This window comes from Pleurodeles waltl, chromosome 7 (assembly GCF_031143425.1).
Source record: "Pleurodeles waltl isolate 20211129_DDA chromosome 7, aPleWal1.hap1.20221129, whole genome shotgun sequence".
NCBI classification, from domain to species: Eukaryota; Metazoa; Chordata; class Amphibia; order Caudata; family Salamandridae; genus Pleurodeles; species Pleurodeles waltl.
In genome coordinates this window covers 783347351-783368562 of record NC_090446.1, presented here as the reverse complement: position 1 = coordinate 783368562, position 21212 = coordinate 783347351, and positions in this window count along the sequence as shown.

The following is a 21212-nucleotide window of genomic DNA, read 5'->3' as shown; positions in this document are numbered from 1 at the left end:
CTCTTCCCATTCCTAACAGATTGTGGTATACCAAGCAGACAAATAAAAGCACCAACAACAGATACTGCTGCACACTCTTTATTTCTATCAACAATTACAGCATTGCTGATTTCGGTACAGTGGCTTCAAAGTTAATACATCAGACTATGTTAATTCCAGCTTGTAGTGGTGAATAAAATTGTGATGGGAAGACCGGGCAGCTGCACTACAAATTTCATGAATAAAAGTACCTCCAGCCCCCACCCAGAATGTTGAAATGGCTCTAGTGTACCACCTTTGAATCTGTGAAGAAACTGTGTCACCCTCTGACTTATAGGCCTGTATGATTGCTTGATGAACCTATCTGTTAATGGTCTGGGTGGATGACTTTTTTCCCCTTTACCTGCTGAACCAAAGGAAATGAAAAGTGAATTAGGAGTTCAAATTTTTTGGGTGCGTGAGAGATAAATAGATACGGCTTTCTTGACATCCAAAAACTTTGGAGCTTCCACAGTGTCATCTGAAAAAACAGACAATATTAACTCTTGTGTCAAATGAAATTTAGACTGTAACTTTGAGACAACCTTAGCATCCAATTTGAGGATGACTTTGTCTGGAAAAAGCGCGGAGAGCTCTGAATTCTCCCAGTCTTTTTGCAGATAATATAGCTAGGAGAAAAAACATCTTATAGGAAAGCCGTGATAAAGCTGACTGTTCGGTTGCCTCAAAAGGTGTCAACTTTGAGCCTTTCAATACAATTGAGAGATCTCATGTAGGAACAGGAGATCAAACTGATGGTTTTTTTTTTTTAATGAAAGCTCCTAAGAAGACGTACTACCAATGGAGATTTATTTGAACAATCTAACCCCTCCTGTAAAGCCTTAATTGCTGTCCACTGAATTTATAGGGCATATAGAGTGAACCCCTTTTAGAAACTCCTACTTCAGAAATTCCAAAATCTGATAGGGATCTACCTGCAATGTAGTGAAACTTTTTGAAATACGCCACATATGAAAATGATGCTTAGTGTTGCTTCTATGTCAGCAATGTTGAAGGCTTACTAGAAGCCTGGATCTTTATTGCAACCAAAGTGGGGCAGCCCAATACCTCTAGTCCTACTAGTTCAACATCCAGGCAGTCACTCTGTGGTCCTGGAGTTGAAGAAGAGGGAGGTGAGAAAACTGGAGTGGAAAGGGCTTGAGATAGATGGAGAAATTTCACTTTGGACATGACCATCAAAAGCGAAATCCATGGATGACATTGCAAAAATGGGGCAACTAGAAAGACTCTGCTCTTTTCATCCGGAGTTTTCTGATGCACCCTTGGGAGGAGGAGAATTGGAAGAAATACATATAGGAGTCCTAGAGGCCATTGGACCGACTCCACATCCACTGCACATGCTTGGGGGGACAATTCTCTTGTGAGCAGAAGATTGGGAGCATCATATTGTAGGAGAACAGAAGATCGAGAGTCATGTTGTGAAGAGATGCAAGAAGATCAATCTGTGGTGTCCCACAGTGTGCACATATCCGGTTGAAATTTCAGGCTGCCAAATAGGACAGCATGGACGATAGAAGGTTCGGGCTCAAGCCATTCGTCTGAAAGTTCAAGCACCCCTAAATGTAGACAGCTCCCAACCATAGAAGGTGGACTTCTAGTCAAGCAAAGATCTGCCCCACCACCTGGTTCAATATGTTACTGCTCATACCTCCTTGAAGATTGGGGTAACATCTGGTTATTAAATTGTCTGTTCATATCAGGACATTCTGCCATTTCAAACTGAAGAGCAAATGCTTGTAAAGTCCTCCATACAGCTGTTACCTCTACCCAGTAAGAGAACTGTCCTCCTGGGACCAAGGACCTTTCCTCTCTGAATCTCTCAGGTTTGCTTCACACCCCCAAAGACTGACATTTGTTATTTGGAGTGGCACAGGGTACTGAAGCAACACCCCCCTTGAAAGGTTGCTCTCCACTAACCACCACTGCAACTTGTGGGTTATTTTAGGTGTCACTGGAATCAATGTCCCATAACTGGGAGAACTCTGAGACCACTAATGGAAAACATGATTCACTAGCGATTTGAGGTAAAACTGTGCCCAGGGCACGATGGTCGTTGAGGTTGCCGTCACCCATGAACCTAAACCATGCTCTTGCCGAGTGCTGAGCAAGAAGCAGGGTGAGAGATTGTTGAATTGCTGCAATTCATGGCTGTGCAAGAAACACCTGACCCAGTTAGGTATTGAACTGGACTCCAATAAAAAAACGTCTCCATTGATGGCTATAGAATGGATTTATGAATATTGATGATGAACCCAAGATCTTGCAGAACTGTTGTAGTTGGACTCTTGCTCTAGGCAAAACTGATGGTTTAGGGATGACAGAACTTTTGTATGTAGGCGACTAGGCCAATCACACAACAAGTCGCAACTGTCGGCCCAACCCTCCCGACTCTCAAGCAGTACCTCACCAAAAACCCAAATAGAAAAAGGTGATTCATGGCAGTCTTAAAGAGTGCGACATCTCAGGGAGGTCATGGTTAAACAGAGATTACCGTTTCAGCAAAATGTCTCAGTCATACACAGGCAATGAAAGTGATGCAGGAAAGTTTCAATTGGTTTTATTAACAAGACTGCAATCTACTGTAAATTGCGTGGGCTGGAATGACTAGGATAATGAATAATGCAAGAAACAGAATGGTAAAAATTAGAGTCATGAATGCAAAGACCCCCACCAACTTGCAACAACATATAATATGAAATAGTTGTGAAGTAGGCCCTAATATCCTAGCAGGATGAACCTAATCTCTACTAGGTGTGTTAAACATAATCTGTCAGTACCATGAGAAGAGCTCCCCAATCCTCGTTACCTTGGAATGAGGTCTCTAGATCAGACTCCATGGGGACACGAAGACTGGGTCTGCATCAAGGCGACGTGTAGCATAGATAGCGCCTATGTCATCTTGTAGGAATCCCTCTAATTATCTAGTCTGGGTGAGAAGTATTTATACAGATCTAGTATGACCCCTGATGCGGGTATGTTCCCAAGCAATAGATAAGAAGATATGCTTGGGGCAACAATTATATAAACAATTCCCTGAAAAGGTACACTATGTTACTATCATATGAAAGTGGGAAAGTACATGATTTGAATACTATTGTATCTCATTTATCTTTGACGCTGATAGTGATGCCTTTACAGAGTGGCACTGATAATGTAAAACTAAAACATCTTCCTAACTTTGAAAATGGCAGCCATCTTGGAAGAAATAATTAAATACATGTGCTAAAACAGAGCAAGCTAAGGAGGTTAAAGGTCACTAGGTGATGGGGCACAGGCCTGTAAGCCAAAGGCTATGCTAAACTCCTGATTCCCATTAAACTAAATAGAATCCACTACACCCTCCCCATTGCTGGAACAAGTATGATGCCATAAAGATGATGCCAGAGAGAGTGAATGAACCAAAGCTAAAATGCTCCAGACTAAAACAGGCTAATATCACATTAAAATATAACTAAAATCTAATTAAAACATGTTACAAAATAGCTAAAACATACACAGAGACACAATGTCGACCATGACAAGCACAGCTGGCCACAGATAAGATAAAGTCAGCAACATTTGAGACCTTAGAATAGGCCAGTGGTCAAATTTATTTAACAGTAGTCATGATCTTGAAGAATGTCTTTGAAGCCATCAAAAGGAAAGGCTTTCAGGAAAAACGCCACATCGTCAGATCAATGAAAGGATTGGCAGACGGATCCACTGAGCTGTAGTGCGCAGCAGTCTCAGGTGCAGGATCTCCCGCAAAAGCAGCACCATCCAAAGTGCCCAAAGGAGCCAGACAGTCCACAAAGGGCAGCTCGTAAGTGGCCTTGCGAATCAGTCTCTGCCTCATGGGGCACGAGCGTGAATGAACCCCTGGTAACCTATTGCACATCTCGCTGAGCCTTTAAGAGAGAAGCGAGAGAAAGTAACCAAACAACTAAAGATGGAAAACTAGATACATCTTCCAACTGCAGGTATACAATCTCAAGAGCTAGTATCTTGGTGAAAACACAGTAGATGCTGAGAGATCAAAATCCAGAGCATGGAACTGGGGGCACTGATCCCCAACTGAAAATCAAAGGTACTTCTGACTGGACAGATGGATCGGGATATCAAAATAAGTGTCCCGTAGATCCAGGGCCATCAGACAGTCATCCTGTGATATCAAAGGAATGATAGATTGTGGAGTTATCACTCTAAATTAATCCACCAAAACATGATTTAATTTCCTAAAATCTAGGACAAGTCTGAACTTCCCATCTACTTTGGGGACAAGAAAGAGAACGGAATACAATCCTGTCTTCCTCTGATTTTCTGTCATGTGTTCCACTGCTCTCTTTTGAAACACTTGCACTTCTATGGGCATTGCTTGTGCCTTTACGCCATCTCTTGATAATAGTGTTGATCTGCAGGGAGAACGAGGTGGCTCTTGATGGAAAGGAAATCAATATCCTTCCTTTATAATTCCCAGAATCCAATGATTGGTAGTGAATGATTTTTTTGTAGATGCTACTTTAAAAAACTTTGGCCTTTTTTGTTTATTCACTGCTTTCTGGACTATCTTGTCTAGTACAGCCCCAAATACCTTGTGGCCAATGAAAAGTAATTTGTGAATAAGAGCTCTTTGACTTGACTCATATTTAATCCAGAACAGTCTGCTACCTGCAATTGCTGCAGAGGCCAAAGCTGAGGAAGTCCACAAACTGACAAAGGAAACATCCGACAGAAATTTAGGTAGCAGTTCCCTATTGGCCTAAATAGATGCAGGATCTCCATTTTTCTGAATGCTATCATACAACATCTGAAAGTATTTTAACAGAACTAACTTGAGTCTAATAGCAGTGTGTGTTTGCTCTGATTGCAAATTTAGCAGCCAAGTATCACATCTTTAATGAACATCCAACTTTCTTTCCTACAAAAGCAGTAAAAGTAGTGTCACCTGAAGCAAGATTGGATGTTGACACCATGGCTGCCAAAATTGTGCTGAATTTAGGCACCTGCGGAAAGTCTTTCTCAAACTAATAAATGAGATATCTGATGTGCAAAAACTAGGGATTTCAGCCTTATCTAGGTCTTTCCATTTCTTCAACAAGATGTCCTTGAAGACTTCACAAGGGAAAGGTCATCAACCTTATTTTTGACTGTTGGGGCTTCTCCGTGCAGCTAGAGATTCTCTGATATGGACCAATAAATCATGAAACTAGGATCCTTGCATATATTTTCCCATCCAATTCTCCTCTGGGTCATCTTGATCTTTTAGACACTTTGCTCTAGGTTCTGCTAAAATAGAGTCAACTGCATCTTCAATAAGGGTCTGTAGGTCTAATCTGAAAAATCTCCTCCTCATCCTGATCCTGCAGCTCCAAACGATGCTGCTTTAAAGTGGGCTTTGAACTCTCTTTTTTCATGCCAGGAAACAGAACGTGCTGCTTTGGCATATTTTCCTGTTTATAGAGTTGCTTACAAAGGTACTCTGCACTAAGTGATTGTCAGTTTCTAAATAAATTGTGAGCTGCCTCCAGTAATCGTAGTACGCATTTGATGTAGGTTACCGGCCCGGGACGCCACACACAAGGCTCCTGACCGGCCTGTAACCAATATTGAGGTGATGAAAGCCCCCCCACGTACTACATTGAGGGTCCCCACCTCCTCCAGGCCACTTAGGAGCTCTCAGGCCAGAGTACTGAGTGGAGGGGGGGCCTGGAGCGAAGGGCCGCCTCACACCACAGAGGCCTTTGTCACGCCCATGCTCACTCCAGCTCAGCACGTGGATAAGGAGCCCACCAGTAAGCAGTGACATTGTCTCCATCCTGCGCCCAGCAACAGCACAGTCAGCAAACACAATACATGACAATATTTCAAACACAATAAAATAAGTCCCTGGCTCACCATAGTTTTCGTAAAGGAGAGAGAAAAATACAGGAAGTGGGGAATTGGAGAGGGGGATTCTTAGGCCTTTTCAAAAGACATAGAAGAGTTTTTGTTGTGAGGGACTACGGTCCCTAGGGCTTGGTAAACTCTCTGCGTGAGACGGAAATGCCCTACTCTGTTAGGAATGGAGGGAGGAGGACGAAAACGAGGCGGTAATGTTAATTATGAGCATGAGATGGAGACAGCAGAGAGGAGGCACGCTTTCTGGCCTTTTCTCCATGTCCTTGCGCCATCAGTGATTGCCTGGCAAGTCTTGTGTGAGTAACTATCATTTGCTACTGATGCCCCAGTACCTGGGTGCACCTGCACTGCTAAAAAATGCCACAGGTTTCTCCTTTGCCCTAAACCCTTTTGGAGACGCAAGGCCAGGGGGAGTTATGGGTTACAAGTAGTGGCTATGGGCAGAAACCTCTGGAGCAGTTTGACACAAACCGATAAGATAGAAAAAGTGTAGCTCTTTCCTTACCCATAGATGAATACAACCATAAAAACCAGGCTACTAAAGAAATCCGGAAGATGCAGTGACCTTCTAGGGCCAAGGGAGGTCCCACCATTAGTCTAGCACTTGCCTGTCAGGGCAAAACAGCAGCTTTAGCATAATAGTCGTCAAATGGAGTGCAGTGGGCCTCTCGTCCCCTTGAGTTCTGGTGCTACTACACCACCGGCAGTAATGAAAACTAAGCTCCCTTTTTTAACATTTTTTTTTTTACTTCTATTACTTTCTGTGCTCATTGTAAGCTGTTATCTAGTGGTGGGGATCACTGCCACTCATTTTTGGAGACCAGCTCTTTTTTTTTTTTTTTTCATAAGACTTTAAATGAACGAAAAAAGGAGGTTAAAGCTGGAGAGAAAAGGAACCTGGAAGAATGAGAAAGAAGGCAGAGTGTGTCTGGGGTGGATGAAAGGAATGTATGATGGAACAACGAATCCTTACCACGCATGCCTTAACAACGATTTTTCGTTGTAAAGGCATGCCTAGTAAAGGCGTGTGTGGTACGGCATGCGTGGTTCCAGCATGCGACCCCCCCACCTGCCCTAACGCCAAGAAGTACCCCACCCCTAAAACTGCCCCACCCCACTCCTAAAACTAAAATAACCCTGACCCCTCTCCCCCACCCCTAAAGCTAAAACTACCCTGACCCCCACCCCTAAAACTACCCCGACCCCCAACCCCGCCCCTAAAGCTATACCTACCCCAACCCCCACCCCACCCCTAAAACTAAAACTACTCCACCCCTAAAAACTAAAACTACCCCGACCCTCCACTCCCACCCCTAAAAACTAAAACTACCTCGACCCCCCACCCCTGCCCCTCAAAACTAAAACAACCCCGATCCCCCCACCCCGCCCCTAAAAACAAAAACAACCCCGGCCCCTCGCCCCTCAAAACTAAAACAACCCCTACCCCCAACCCTAAAAACAAAACTACCATGACCCCCCACCCCACCCCAAAAAGCAAAACTACCCTGACCATAAAATTACCCCAACTCCCCACCCCCTAATAATAAAACAACCCCCACCCCTAAAAACAAAACTACCCTGACCTCCCGCCCCCACCCCTAAAAACTAAAACTACCCTGACCCCCCCATCCCACCCCTAAAACTGAAACTAACCCGACCCCCCACCCAACGCATAAAAACTAAAACAACCCCACCCCCTCCACCCTCACCCCTAAAGCTAAAACAACCCTGACCCCTCCCCTAAAACTAAAACAACCCTGACCCCACACCCCCGCCCCTAAATCTATAACTACCTGACCCCCCCAACCCTGCCCCTAAAACTAAAACGACCCCGACCCCCCACCCCTGCCCCTAAAAACAAACCTACCCCATCCCCCGACCCCTAAAAACCAGAACTACCCAATCCCCACCCCTAAAAACTACCCCCCAAACCTGCCCCAGCCCCAATTACCTGACCGCGTCCTCTCCCGAAGCTGACTCCCTTTTCGGTGCTTTAACCATGCATGTGCGTTGTTCAGCACATGCGTGGTTAAGGCACAGAAAATGAAATCGTTGTTCACGCAAGGGTTGATCTGCTTGTGCTGTTCACGACTTCCTTGTTCCGGAGTAGTGCTTCCGGATATTTCCCGGAAGAAAGAGGCTGGAATCAAAATTATCGAGTCTTGTAGTAGGCTACCCAGTGTGTCATGAGCCCTAGTGCAAGCAGGGAAATGGGCTACTGTCTGAATTGTAAAATAAAGCAATAGTTAGGGTTCAGTGGGCCCTTTAGGCCTCGTGGTCACGGTGCCACTGCACCTGCTCCACCAGTGGAAGCTGCGTTCTTGCACCCTTGCTATCTGGCACCTGATATTAGGTGGCACCGGCCGTGGTCTTCTACGAAAAAATGTGAGCCGATAATTGTTTTACAAACTATGCATTGTCCGCGCCTCTACCCTCCCCGTAACAAATACAATGCAGTTGTAGGCCATAAAACCTAGCAATACCACTATGTGTGGGTCAAGGGGGTTACAAAGAGATTTCATGAGGGGTCAAATGGCGCTTACCGTCAATTCTGCTACCATGAAATTTTGGTGGCTGCTCATCCGTGTGTAAAACTGAGCGTTAGCTTTATAGGTAATGCAAAATAAATAGAAACACTGAACACTGTCGCCGATCATTCTACAGTTTCCTGACGGTATGATGCTGCTCTTTGGTGTATGGAACTGGTATCACATCAAGTGCCATAGGCCAAGAGATAAAGCTGCATTATTTGCTCCAAAAAACGTTAGAAAAGGCACCGGTGAATTGTTCTACCAGTTTCCCTACCTTCTCTGCTAAATCGGACCTAGATGACTCAAGAGCCAGCGTTAATTAAATAAGGGTCGTGGCATAATGTGTTCATTTTTTTCCCCATCCGTACGAAAAATTCAGTGCCATCCTACATTGCCATCCTACATATCGTCCGTAGAGGTCAGTCTACACCCTGAAATTGTACTGTTGAACATTCATTTTAAAAAGTGTCAGCTGTGGGAAGGCTTTCCCCAACGTTATGCTTTGTAAAAGGTTAACTAAATATCTTACCTAGTGGGGATCTTTAAAAGCAGCCGACCTCTCGTCTTTTGAAGAGTAAGAGTTCGTGTAAATGTGTTATAAATATTTCATCTTTACATGCCTCTTCAGTAAAGTACTTGCATTTACGTATTTGCATTTTAACTTCCCTTTAACACACAGAAATGTATCATTGAACTACTTTTGCGAATGTTATCAAATTGCTCCCGGTGTATATATTCTCGTATTCTATGACACAATGAAACTGAAAGCCCTGTAAAAAGAAGGGTGACGCTGTGTCGCAGCTCAGACGCAGACCCTCTGTCGTTGGGCCTGCATTCTGCCCTTGTCTTTGTAGTGGTGGCTGTGCTGGTGCGGCGTCGTGACCCAGTAGCAACACATCACATGGGGACAAAGTGGACACGGTCGGCCTTTGCTCAGAGTGTGCTCTGGGAGGAAACAAATTTTAGCTGTCACCTCACCTACAACTTGCTTGGTAAGGTATATAGTATAGCACATAAAGTTAGATTAGCAAATACTTTTTCTTTTTCATCCTATGAGTAGTAGGCAGGGCACCACGAATTATGCAATTTTACAGCAGCAGAATTTTCGGCATAAATATGGATCTGCCGCTTATGCCACATAATCCATCATCTGCTTCATAATCTGTCAATTTTAACAAAAACAATGTTTGTAGTTCAACGGATTAAAAATTATAAAAAATGCAGTCATACATGTTGCTGCACAGTGAAAGGGCCTTCACAAAGGTTGACTGGTCACCTTTCTTTTACTTATTGCTCTATTTGGATGTTAAACTGGTAATAATGAGGTGCAAACCATGCCCAGACAGTGCTAAAAGTATTTTTCATCCTATGAGTAGTAGGCAGGGCACCACGAATTCTGCAATTTTACCGCAGCAGAATTTTCGGCATAAATATGGATCTGCCGCATATGCCACATAATCCATCATCTGCTTCATAATCTGTCAGTTTTAACAAAAACAATGTTCGTAGTTCAAACGGATTAAAAGTTATTAAAAATGCAATCATACATGTTGCTGCACAGTGAAAGGGCCTTCACAAAGGTTGACTGGTCACCTTTCTTTTACTTATTGCTCTATTTGGATGTTAAACTGGTAATAATGAGGTGCAAACCATGCCCAGACAGTGCTAACGAATGTAAAACATCTAAAATAATGAATACTAGCCCAAAATGTGCCACATTATGCACAGACACAGTAAAATTCATAGGCATTGTATTCGTGATCATAAAGCCACCCTTGAACAACATGACCAATTTGGAGACATTCCATCAGGTCTTTTATACATTGAAACTACTTAGGCATGACATTACATTGTCCAATCAGAATAACATAAAGGTGATTTCTTCATCAATACATGGGATGTTGTTGATCAGGAGATATGGTATAGCCACCCTCGGTACGTATTTGTAAACCCAACTGGCAGTGCACCATTCACTGCACCCCTTACTGTGTCTTCCTGGAGAGCACATAGTTTGGCCTGCTGCTCCAAGCATATATGACGTGCAGAACCTGTACCTCCACCGGACTGTGGGATGCTGCCCCACACCACATTCGGGCACATCACTAGAACAATGTGGGTCAAGTGCTGGACTTCCCACCAGTGTGCATCAGGGTTCAATTGGGAGCCCCATTACCACTTATTCCACAGTACAAAATTTATAAGGAAGGAGAGGAAGGTATTGCGCCTGTAATAGCTGACCTACAGCAACAAGGGGCAACAAGTGAGAGATAGAATACAGGCCTTGCAATACACATATAGGGCCAGATGTAGCAAACTTTTGCGAGTCGCAAATGGCTGAATCGCAATTTGCGACACCGCAAAATCAGAAATGGGATGCAAAAATCCAATTTCTGACTCGCAAAATGTGACGCGAGCCATCACTGACTCGCAAAAATAGCGACCCCACTTTGCGACCTGCAAATAGGAAGTCGCAATTTGCGAGTCGCAAACCAAATGCAATAGCCACTCGCAAAGTGCGACTAGTCGCAAAAAGCCCATTTTGCACTTCCAATTTACCACTAACTCAGAGCAGGTGGTAACCATAACCAAAGTATAAAAGGAGACTCAGAAGGCACCTGGGTTACTCAAGGTGGCGGAGATATATGTGATAGCAAGGAGGAGGAGAGCCCACGCCGCACAGCAAATGAGGAGGAGGAGCCAGAGACAGGAGAGGATATACAGAACCAGACAGACACTTTTCCAACAAACTGAGGAGGAGATATATGATAAATACAGACTTAGCAGTGCAGCAAAACTAGATTTAATAGATCTACTCAATCCGCAGCTTCAACGCCAGACTGTGCGCGGCTGCGCCATCCCCACACATGTGCAAGTGCTATGCTCACTGCACCTCTTGGCCTCGGGTAGCAATCAGGGGGTCATTGCCGTGGCAGGTGGGGTATCCCAAAGTGCACTCTCACGGTTCTTCAGAGCATTCCTAGATGCCATACTCACACACATGTCCAGATACATATACCTACCCAGGAATGAGGCAGAAATCAACAACACCAAGTTGGAATTCTACAGGATTGCCAACTTCCCCCATGTCATAGGGTGTGTATACGGAACACATATACAAATATGCCCTCCTGCAAATCTGGAATATCTGTTCCACAACCGGAAGTGTACCCACTCACTGAACATCCAGGTGGTATGTGACACCCATTATGTTATCACTGACATGGTTGCCAAATTTCCAGGGAGCACACATGACTCCTACATTTTCAGGCACAGTGGAATACACCAACGCCTAGAACTTGGGGAGTTTGGAGACGGATACCTCCTAGGTATAGCTGAATACACCTTGAAGACATACACACAGGTCAATGTGGAACCCATCAATGCCCAGCTAACATTGTACATTTTGTGCCAAACAGGTGACAGTGCATATGCACTACGACCATGGATACTTACCCCGTACTTCACACCCAGAAATGAGACAGAGAGGCGATACAACAGTGCACATAGGAGGACCCGAAATATCATAGAGAGGACCTTTGGACTGCTGAAGGCAAGATTCAGATGCCCCCACAGAAGTGGAGGTGCCCTCCAGTATACCCCAATAACAGCTTTCAAGATCATTGGCGCATGCGCTATGCTGCACAACACTGCCACCAGACGTGGGCTACCTCTCACCCCAGAAGACCCAGATTCGGAGGATGACGAGCAAGAGCTACCACATCGCCATCATGGGGATAGAAGCATTGCAAATCAAGGCAGACAGAGACGGGACCACATTGCAAACCAATACTTTGGAAGGTACGTGGTAACTGTCACCACACTCACTAATGTCACACACAAAGAGTCCAGGTGTGAAGTGGAACAAACAAGGAATTTAATAATGTGCACCAAAAAAACTATTTACATAAACTACAGTTCAGGGGCTGTACAAGTCCACCTGGCATGAGGACACATTAACCTCATGTGCCTCTACTCCAGGACAGTGCGTAGCTCACACTCTACGCCGGCCTCGCCCAGCATGGCTGGTTCCTGGTGTGTCAGCAGTGCCCTGCCTTGCGCTACCAGTGCGCAACACCAACACCCTGGTGTCACTGGCTGAGACACTGCTAACGGTGGAGCCCTCCTCGCTGTCCTGCGGCGTGTCTGCCACGCCACTAGCCACCTGTCTTACCTCCATTAGATCTACTGCGTGGCTGAGACGTCCCAGCCCACGTGCCACATCACTGGCAAAATGGCCCATGTCCACCTGGAGGCTGACCGTGCGCTGTGACAGGCCAGTGGTGTTCACTGCCAGCCTGACGATGGAGGCAGTCATGCGGTCCAGCCTGTGGATGAGCTGCCTGTCACGGCGCCTTGCACCCTCTCTCTCAGTGATGAGTTCTGACACCAGTTGTCTCATTGAGAGCGCAAGGTCGCCAACATGGGTATTTAGCTGTTGCAGCTCTGTGTGTACCAGTTGCAGCCCTGTGTTCTGGTTCTGTTCCATGCGCCGCATGGCCCCTGATATGTTTCTTATCTCCCGTGTCTGCAGGCGCTGACCACGTAGGAGTGCAGCCTCGGCGGCCGACATGGAGGCGTCCCCTGACTCAGCCTGCGGCACTGGAGGGACATTTAGATGTCGCCTGCGACGCAGTGGAGGCTCCGTGTCCTGTACACTGGCACTGTGGCTGGGACCGGGTGCTGGCTCACTCACCAGTATGGCCACTGGTGCATCAGGAGGGGACTGTGTTTGTGTGGTGCAGGTCCCTGTGGTGGCTGGTCCTGAGTCCTGTGCAGGCTGGTGGCTGACCTGTGGCCCCTGGACGCTGTGGCTGGAGGTGGTGTTGTGTGGGAGACCTGTGGGACATAGGGAACACACTGTCAGTATCTACCATCTGTTATCTACTTCCTAATAAACTGTTGCCTATCAACTGCCTACTTGACTACATTTCCCATAATGCACCTTGCAGGTGGTTGCTACTCTGAAATGGAGCTATTTTGGTTGTGCATGCTGCTGTGTACAAGGTGGGTGGGGGTATGGCAGATATGGGTGTACATGCATGTCTCATGGTACTCACCGGTTGATGGTCCTGGCTCTGACGTGTCCAGCTCTCCCATCCCGGACACTGCCTCTGACTCCAAGGTCTCCTCCACTCTTTCCTCCAGGGGTGTGGGTGGTGGTATAGTGGATGGTCCCCCTCCAGTGCCCCTCATCTGCCGGAGCCGCTCTGCCATCCTCTCCTTGGTCCGGAAGCGCAGGTCACACCACCATTTCTTCAATTCTTCGATACTCCGGTGTCTCACACCCATGGAGTTGACCTTGTCCTGTATTTCAGCCTAAATCCTTTTCTTTTCCACCTCTCGCACACAAAGGGCTGCCCTCCCAAAAAGTTGTTCATGGTGCTGGCAGCATTCCTCAGTCAGCACCTCCAGTTCTTTTTCAGCAAATTTCAATTTGCGCTTTCTAGGAGTGTCTGCCATGGTAGCTGTTGTTCCTCCTGTTTGCAGTTCAGCAGTTAAAAATGGGTGTGGTCCTCCCTCCTCCCTGGTGTATTAGTAAACTTCCTGGCTGTGATGTCATCATCAAGAGCCAGGAAGTGTTTTCCAGAGTGTTCTGCTGCACCTGCATTCAATTTGCAGCACAGTCGCAATTTGCGACACCCACTCGCAATTTGCGTGTTTGTTTTTAGCGCGGTCGCAAAAAGCGACCTCGCAAACAGCAGACTCGCAATCTGCGGTGCGACTTCATTTGCGAGTCGCAAAATGAAGTCACTTTTTCTTCTTGGATACCATTTAGCGAGTCGGAAATTGCGAGTCGCAACGACTCGCAATTTCCGACTCGCTCATTTTTTCCTACTTTCATCTGGCCCATAGTCCCTGTGCCGTGAACAAGACTGTAATACTGTCCTTTCCTGTGGTACCTAACCCCGCCACCATACTGAACAATATCCCACCCACTGCCAAATACTTTATGGTGCTGGATACCACTTCCACTTTCTTCACCATACCACTACATCCCGATTCCCAGTACCTCTTCTTCATTTTCCAACAGAAGAGGTATTCCTGATGTAGATTACAACAAGGGTATACTGAGTCACCTTCTATCTTAACTCAGGCTCTAAAGAAAGACTTGGACACCCTCACACTGCCAGAAGGTTCCACTCTGATACAATACATTGATGACCTCCTAATAGCCTCTCCATTGTAGGCAGCATGCACAGTTAACACAGTAGCACTTCTCTGTCATCTTGCAGCAAAGGGATACAAAATTTCCCCCCAAAAACTACAATTCTGCTCAACTACTGTTAAATACCTTGGTCATGAGAAGGGCCACTGGAATTATGAAATTGTGTGGGAGCAGTGATTTTAGCATAATTGCAGATTTGCCACCCAATCCATCGTCTATTGCATAATCTGCAGATTTTAACCAAAACAAATGTGTTCCTAGCTCAGACGGTTCAAATCTTACTAAATTGCAGCAATACATGTTGTTGCGCAGTGAAAGGCGCATTGCAAAGGATGACTGGTCAACTTTCTGTAGATTATTGCTATGTTTAGGTGTTACACTGGTACTGGTAATGAGGTGCAACTAATGTCCAGACAGTGTTACCAAGTTCTAAAATAACAGACTAATGATGTAATACTATCACAATATGTGCCACATAATGCTGCATAATCTGCCTGTTCTTGCTGCATAATTTACTTAATCCTGCTGCATAATTTGGCCCTTCCCTGCCACATGTTTCCAGTGGCCCAGGTCAAGAGTTATCACAGGGAACACAGAAATTGCTTCCTGGCAGGTTATCAGCTATTACACACTTTCCAAGACCATGTAACCAGAGGGAGTTGAGGGCGTTTTTGGGAATGGCAGGGTACTGCCGCCACTGGATACCTAATTTCTCACTGATTTCCCATCCCCTCCAGGCCCTCACCAACAAATGGTACCCAGCCCTGTGCCCTGGACATCTGCATGCCAGATTGCATTTTTCACCTTGAGTCATTCCCTGTGTGTTGCTCCTGCTTTTGGCCTGCCAGATTCCACCAACAAATTCCACCTTTTCTGTCATGAGAAAAATGGCTGCTCTCTGACTGTGCTTACCCAGAAGCATGGCAACTTTTAGCACTCTGTTGCATACTACTGTGCTTAACTAGATCCTGAGGCTGCTGTCCTCTAGTTGTGCCTGCGGGTGGTAGCTGCAGCTGCCTTGGTTGTGGCACAATCGGAAAACATTCCAATTGCACACACTTTGGTCCTACATGTTCACCATGCGATGGACACACAGCTGACAACAACTAAGACACAGCACCTCACAAACGCACACCTGACAAGGTATGAATTGACACTGTTGGCACCACACATTGTAATTAGGAGATGCACCACCCTAAACCCTACAGGCCTCTTACCAACTGATCATGATCCAGATTAACTAACTGCAGATGACGCTCTTCATGATTGTGTTCTTGCTACTGATAGACACACCAAGGTGGGACAAGATTTGCGAGACACCCCACTTTCTGATGCTGATCTGTTTGTACATGGTTCCTGCTTGAGGGACGACAAGGGGGTTCTGCAAGCTTCCTACGCTGTCACCACTGCTCGCAACCTGCTGGAAGGAGCATGCTTGCCATTGGTGTAAAGTGCTCAAGCAGCAGAGTTGATATCAATGACCAGAGCTTGCTGTTTGGCTGAAGGAAAAAAGGTCAACATATGCACTGACAGCCAATACGCCTTTGGGGCCACACACGACTTTGGCCAGATTTGGGCAATGTGGGGGTTTCCCACTTCAGCAGGTCATCAGCTTCAACATGCACAACTGATAGCAGACCTCTTGTAGGCCTTACTATTGCCAGCTAGAGTAACAATTGTTAAGTGTGTTGCACACATTGCATCCAAAGATTATGTTTCCGGGGGAAATGCATTTGTGGATGGGGAAGCTAAAAGGATAGCCATCACAGGATGTGAATTGGCTATGGTACAGGTGTCACCTAACACTACACAAGCTAATACGAACATTCACAATGACACGTGTTTTGACCAATTGAAACTACAGAGATCAGTGGCTGAGATGGGAAAAAATTACAGCAGGATGGTGGGTGTGTGCAAATAGAGGAGGGATTGTGAGTAGGTCCGAATGGTAAAATATGTTTGCCTATGTCTATGCTCTCATCTATGACTCGTTTATTCCACGTTCCTTCACATGTTGTCCGAGACGCCATGATCAGACTGTTTTCTCAATATTAGTACAATCCCAAATTTCATCAAACAGCTGAACATTTATGTAAACAATGTATAGTGTGTGCACAGTATAATGCTGGGAAGGGCATATCAACTGCATCTGGCCATTTTCCCCCTCCCCAAGGACCATTTGAAAGACTACAGCTTGATTTCATTGACATGCCCTCTGTGTTATAGTATAAACATGTATTAGTTATTGTGTGTATGTTCTCCAAATGGACAGAGGCATATCTCACCAAGAATTGTAATGCACTAACTGTTGCCAAATACCTCCTTAAAGAACTGATCGCACATTTTGGAATACCATCCCTTCTGAGGTCTGACAATGGCCCAACATTTGTTTCCTAGATAATAAAAGGCATCTGTAAAGGGCTGGGTGTAACGATGAAGCTGCACTGTGCCTGCCACCCACCTGCAGCAGGTGCAATGGAGCGAAAGAATGGGGTGCTAAAGAACAAGACTGGAAAGATGTGTGCATCCACTGAACTGTCCTGGATTATACACTGACACTTGCTCTGCTGGCAATGAGGAGCACACCCAATAGAGTGACCAAACTCAGCCCCCATGGAATATTGTTTGTCACCCCATGCAAATTCAGGGCCACATGTCTATTGTCCCCCCCCCCCACCCAGGGGTATCTGATGATCTGCTCCTACTGTACTGCAAGAAACTAACAGAGACATTATGTTGTCTTCATCGTAGAGTGTGCAGGCCCTCCCTTGACTCATCATCACCAGTAGCACACAACCTTAACTGGCGAGACTGGTTGTGAGTTAAGGCTCACAACAGATGCCACTGCCTGCAGCCCCGTTGGAAGGGACTATTCTAGGTCCTTGTGACAACTGCCACAGCTGTCATGTGCTCTCACACCAAGAACGCACCACCTCAGTGAGAAAAACAACAAGGGTTGGGATAATCACCAGTCACTCCACCCACTCCTCTTGGTAAAGGATCCTGTTATAATCTTTGCTCCAAAGTATCTGCAGAGTCACATGCTAGTAACCTCTGGTGAGGCATTAAAGATACAGGAAATTGTTTAGACCCATAATGTCTGATATCACATTGACCAGCAGGAGAAAATGGTCATGGGTCTTTGTTGCCTTCTGCACACTGGTCCCTACAATGGCCATACCAATATTGGTAATACCATTTGCAGAATATATCTAAATACCCTTCATAGAGGGACAAGGGCCAATACCAAATACTACAAAGACTTTGTACTCCCCATACCAATTGAATAATGTGACAACGTTTACTAATGGAGATGAAAGTGATGATTGGGAAATGATATGGAAAGAACGTATGAAGGAAACAAGTACGTTGAAATGCTAAAAATTTATGTAACAGTTATGAACATATCAAGATGTTATGTCTGCACACACTTGCCAACAGATGCTGAGGATAGAACGACTTACGATTCTGTACCAGTGCTGAGATATGTGGGGTGTGTTATGGTAAGGTAGATGCTGGCAACATAACATAACAGTAAGGATAGCACATCCTATCCTGGGCAAATACACCTCAGTTGGTAGGCCTCCATCAAAGGGAAAAGATCAGGAGGCATGTGCCTTCATTAGACACACTGAGGCCCATATTTATACTTTTTGACGCAAAACTGCGCTAACGCAGTTTTGCGCCCAAAAAATTAGCGCCGGCTAACGCCATTCTGAAGCACCATGCGGGCGCCGTATTTATTGAATGGCGATAGCCGGCGTTAGCCGACCGGCGCTGCCTGGTGTGCGTGAAAAAAAACCACGTACACCAGGCATCGCCCGCGTAGGGAAAAATGGCGTTTGGGCGTCTAAAAATGGGGCAAGTCAGGCTGAGGCAAAAAAATCGTCTTAACCCGATCTGTGCCATTTTTTTACGACGCCCATCCCCCATTGAAATGACTCCTGTCTTAGCAAAGACAGGAGTCATGCCCCCTTGCCCATTGGCCATGCCCAGGGGACTTCTGTCCCCTGGGCATGGTCATTGGGCATAGTGGCATGTAGGGGGGCACAAATCAGGCCCCCCTATGCCACAATTGTTTTTTTTTAAAAAAATACTTACCTGGACTTACCTTAATGTCCCTGGGGTGGGTCCCTCCATCCTTGGGTGTCCTCCTGGGGTGGGCAAGGGTGGCAGGGGGTGTCCCTGGGGGCAGGGGAGGGCACCTCTGGGCTCATTCTGAGCCCACAGGTCCCTTAACGCCTGCCCTGACCCAGGCGCTAAAATCCGGCGCAAATGCGGGTTTTTTAGTCCCGCCCACTCCCGGGCGTCATTTTTGCCCGGGAGTATAAATCCGACGCAATAGCATCGGAGTCATTTTTTAAGACGGGAACGCCTACCTTGCATATCATTAACGCAAGGAAGGTGTTCACGCAAAAAAATGACGCTCATTCCAGGAACTTTGGCGCTAGACGCGTCTAACGCCAAAGTATAAATATGGAGTTAGTTTTGCGTCGAATTTGCGTCGAAAAAAACGACGCAAATTCGTCGCAAACGGAGTATAAATATGCCCCTGAGAGTTGTCCCCGTTAGCCCATTTCGACATGACACCAAGACAGGGACTAGGGAGACACTATGATCCCAAAGCATGGCATCTCCCAGGAGACAAGAATGCACATGATAAGGGATACCAAGACTGAAGACAGTACAACAGATAGTGGCCCCCTTATGCATTAAAAATACCTGGGATGATTCAACTGTTACATGCACTCTGTAGGAGTTAATGAAAGGGGGCCTTGCCGAGCAATTTAGCAAAGCAAGGACAAGGCTACAGGCACCACCACACATGAAAAAGTCAAATATATATGTAGGTGATAGTAATTGTACCTACTATGTTAAGTTACGGAGGGCCAGAGGAGGGGAGATGTACCCGGTCCCAGAGTTTGTGGGATATAAGGGCATGTTCTTTGAGTGCGGAACATCAGTCTACTTTCTACATGCCCATGGGATGGGAGCTGGTACTTATCCTTTCTGCTGCCACGAATGTAACACATCTGTCACACCTACCTACACTGATTCTGCTGCCACGAATGTCCCATGTAACACATCTGTGACATCTACCTACACTGATGAAGGCAGGAAGGGTGCAGGAGAAGAGATTAGTGAAGTGGGTGGACAACATGATAATGAGAGTGGCCGTACTGATGTCACCAATGGGAGTAGCACACTGCAGTCACCGAATAGATGCCCTGGCAACACTGATTGAGAACATGGCATACTCTATCACAGCAGCTCTGGGGAACATCACAGAGGCGGTAACAGCTTTGAGGGCAGTGGTTATCCAAAATAGAATTGCCCTAGACATCATCCTGGCAAAAGAAAGAGTCTGCCAGGTCATACATCAGAAATGCTGTTCTGAGGTGAAACAAAAGGCACACGACATGCAAGGAGGAGACATATGGGTCTCTATAACTTCCTGGTAATTCTGGATACTTGAGGCATTACAAATTGTTGTGGTAGTACTGATAAGACACAGGTACTACCAGCCTGCCTGTCCTCCTTTACCACAAATAGTTTTCCCGGATTCCTCTGGCGCCACCCGCACACCAGTATGTAGAGAGGAGGGCGAAATACCAGAGTCTCCATCCCATAGAAGCAGAGGCATTGGTGCCAGAGCAATGGGCGGGGACATAGGGCAGAATAACAAGGAGACTATGAATTACTAGGATCAGAACAGGGGTCATCATTGATTATCAAAGGAGTGGATGTGAAAACTGGCTAAATAACTCCTTTTGTATGTCCACATGCCTATCCCCAGTCTGTGATACTCAATGATGAACAGGCCTGCAAAACGTATGCAAAAGGCCGGATGACCTTTATTAAACTAATGTACTCTGCTGAAACAGCTTGTGACGCAAGGCTTGCTCAAAAACACATCATGTGATATGCAGGTGCCTCACTTACCCAGCAACAGCCAGTTAGATTTATAACCATATATAGCTTGATTTTTAGGCTAGCACTTGATTGGTCAAGGGTGATGGAGACACTGTTTTTGTCAACTCTGGAAAGTACCATCCGTTAGAACATGTCGATATCACACCTTGTGCCATATTATATTATGCTGTTAGCACACATTCCACACGGCCTATTCTTGGATGTTGATTGGTTGGGTATATATTGTTTGTGTAATCTGCTTATCTCCTGTTCCACATTACACCAAGTATTGATGAAGAAATCACCTTTCTGCTATTCTGATTGAACAATTTATTTTCACGCCTTTGTGTTTTTCATGTATAAAAGACCTGATGGAACTTCTCCAAATTGGTCATGTTGTTCAAAGACACATGGCTCAGTGATCACAAATACACTCCCAATTAATTGATTTTGTGTTTCTTTATTTGAAGGAGCTTCAAAAGTTGTATTTGTCTTTTCTTGCTGCATAAGTCTGTCATTCCTGCTGCAGTATTTGGTCCTCCATGCCGCATAATTTCAGTAGCCCTGCTTGTACCCATGCAATTATAAAGAGGACAAACAAAACTACAAGCAGAAGGATGCGAAGAGAAACCACCGAACTTAATAAAATATACACACTAATCACCATTGCAATAATTTGTGCTTGC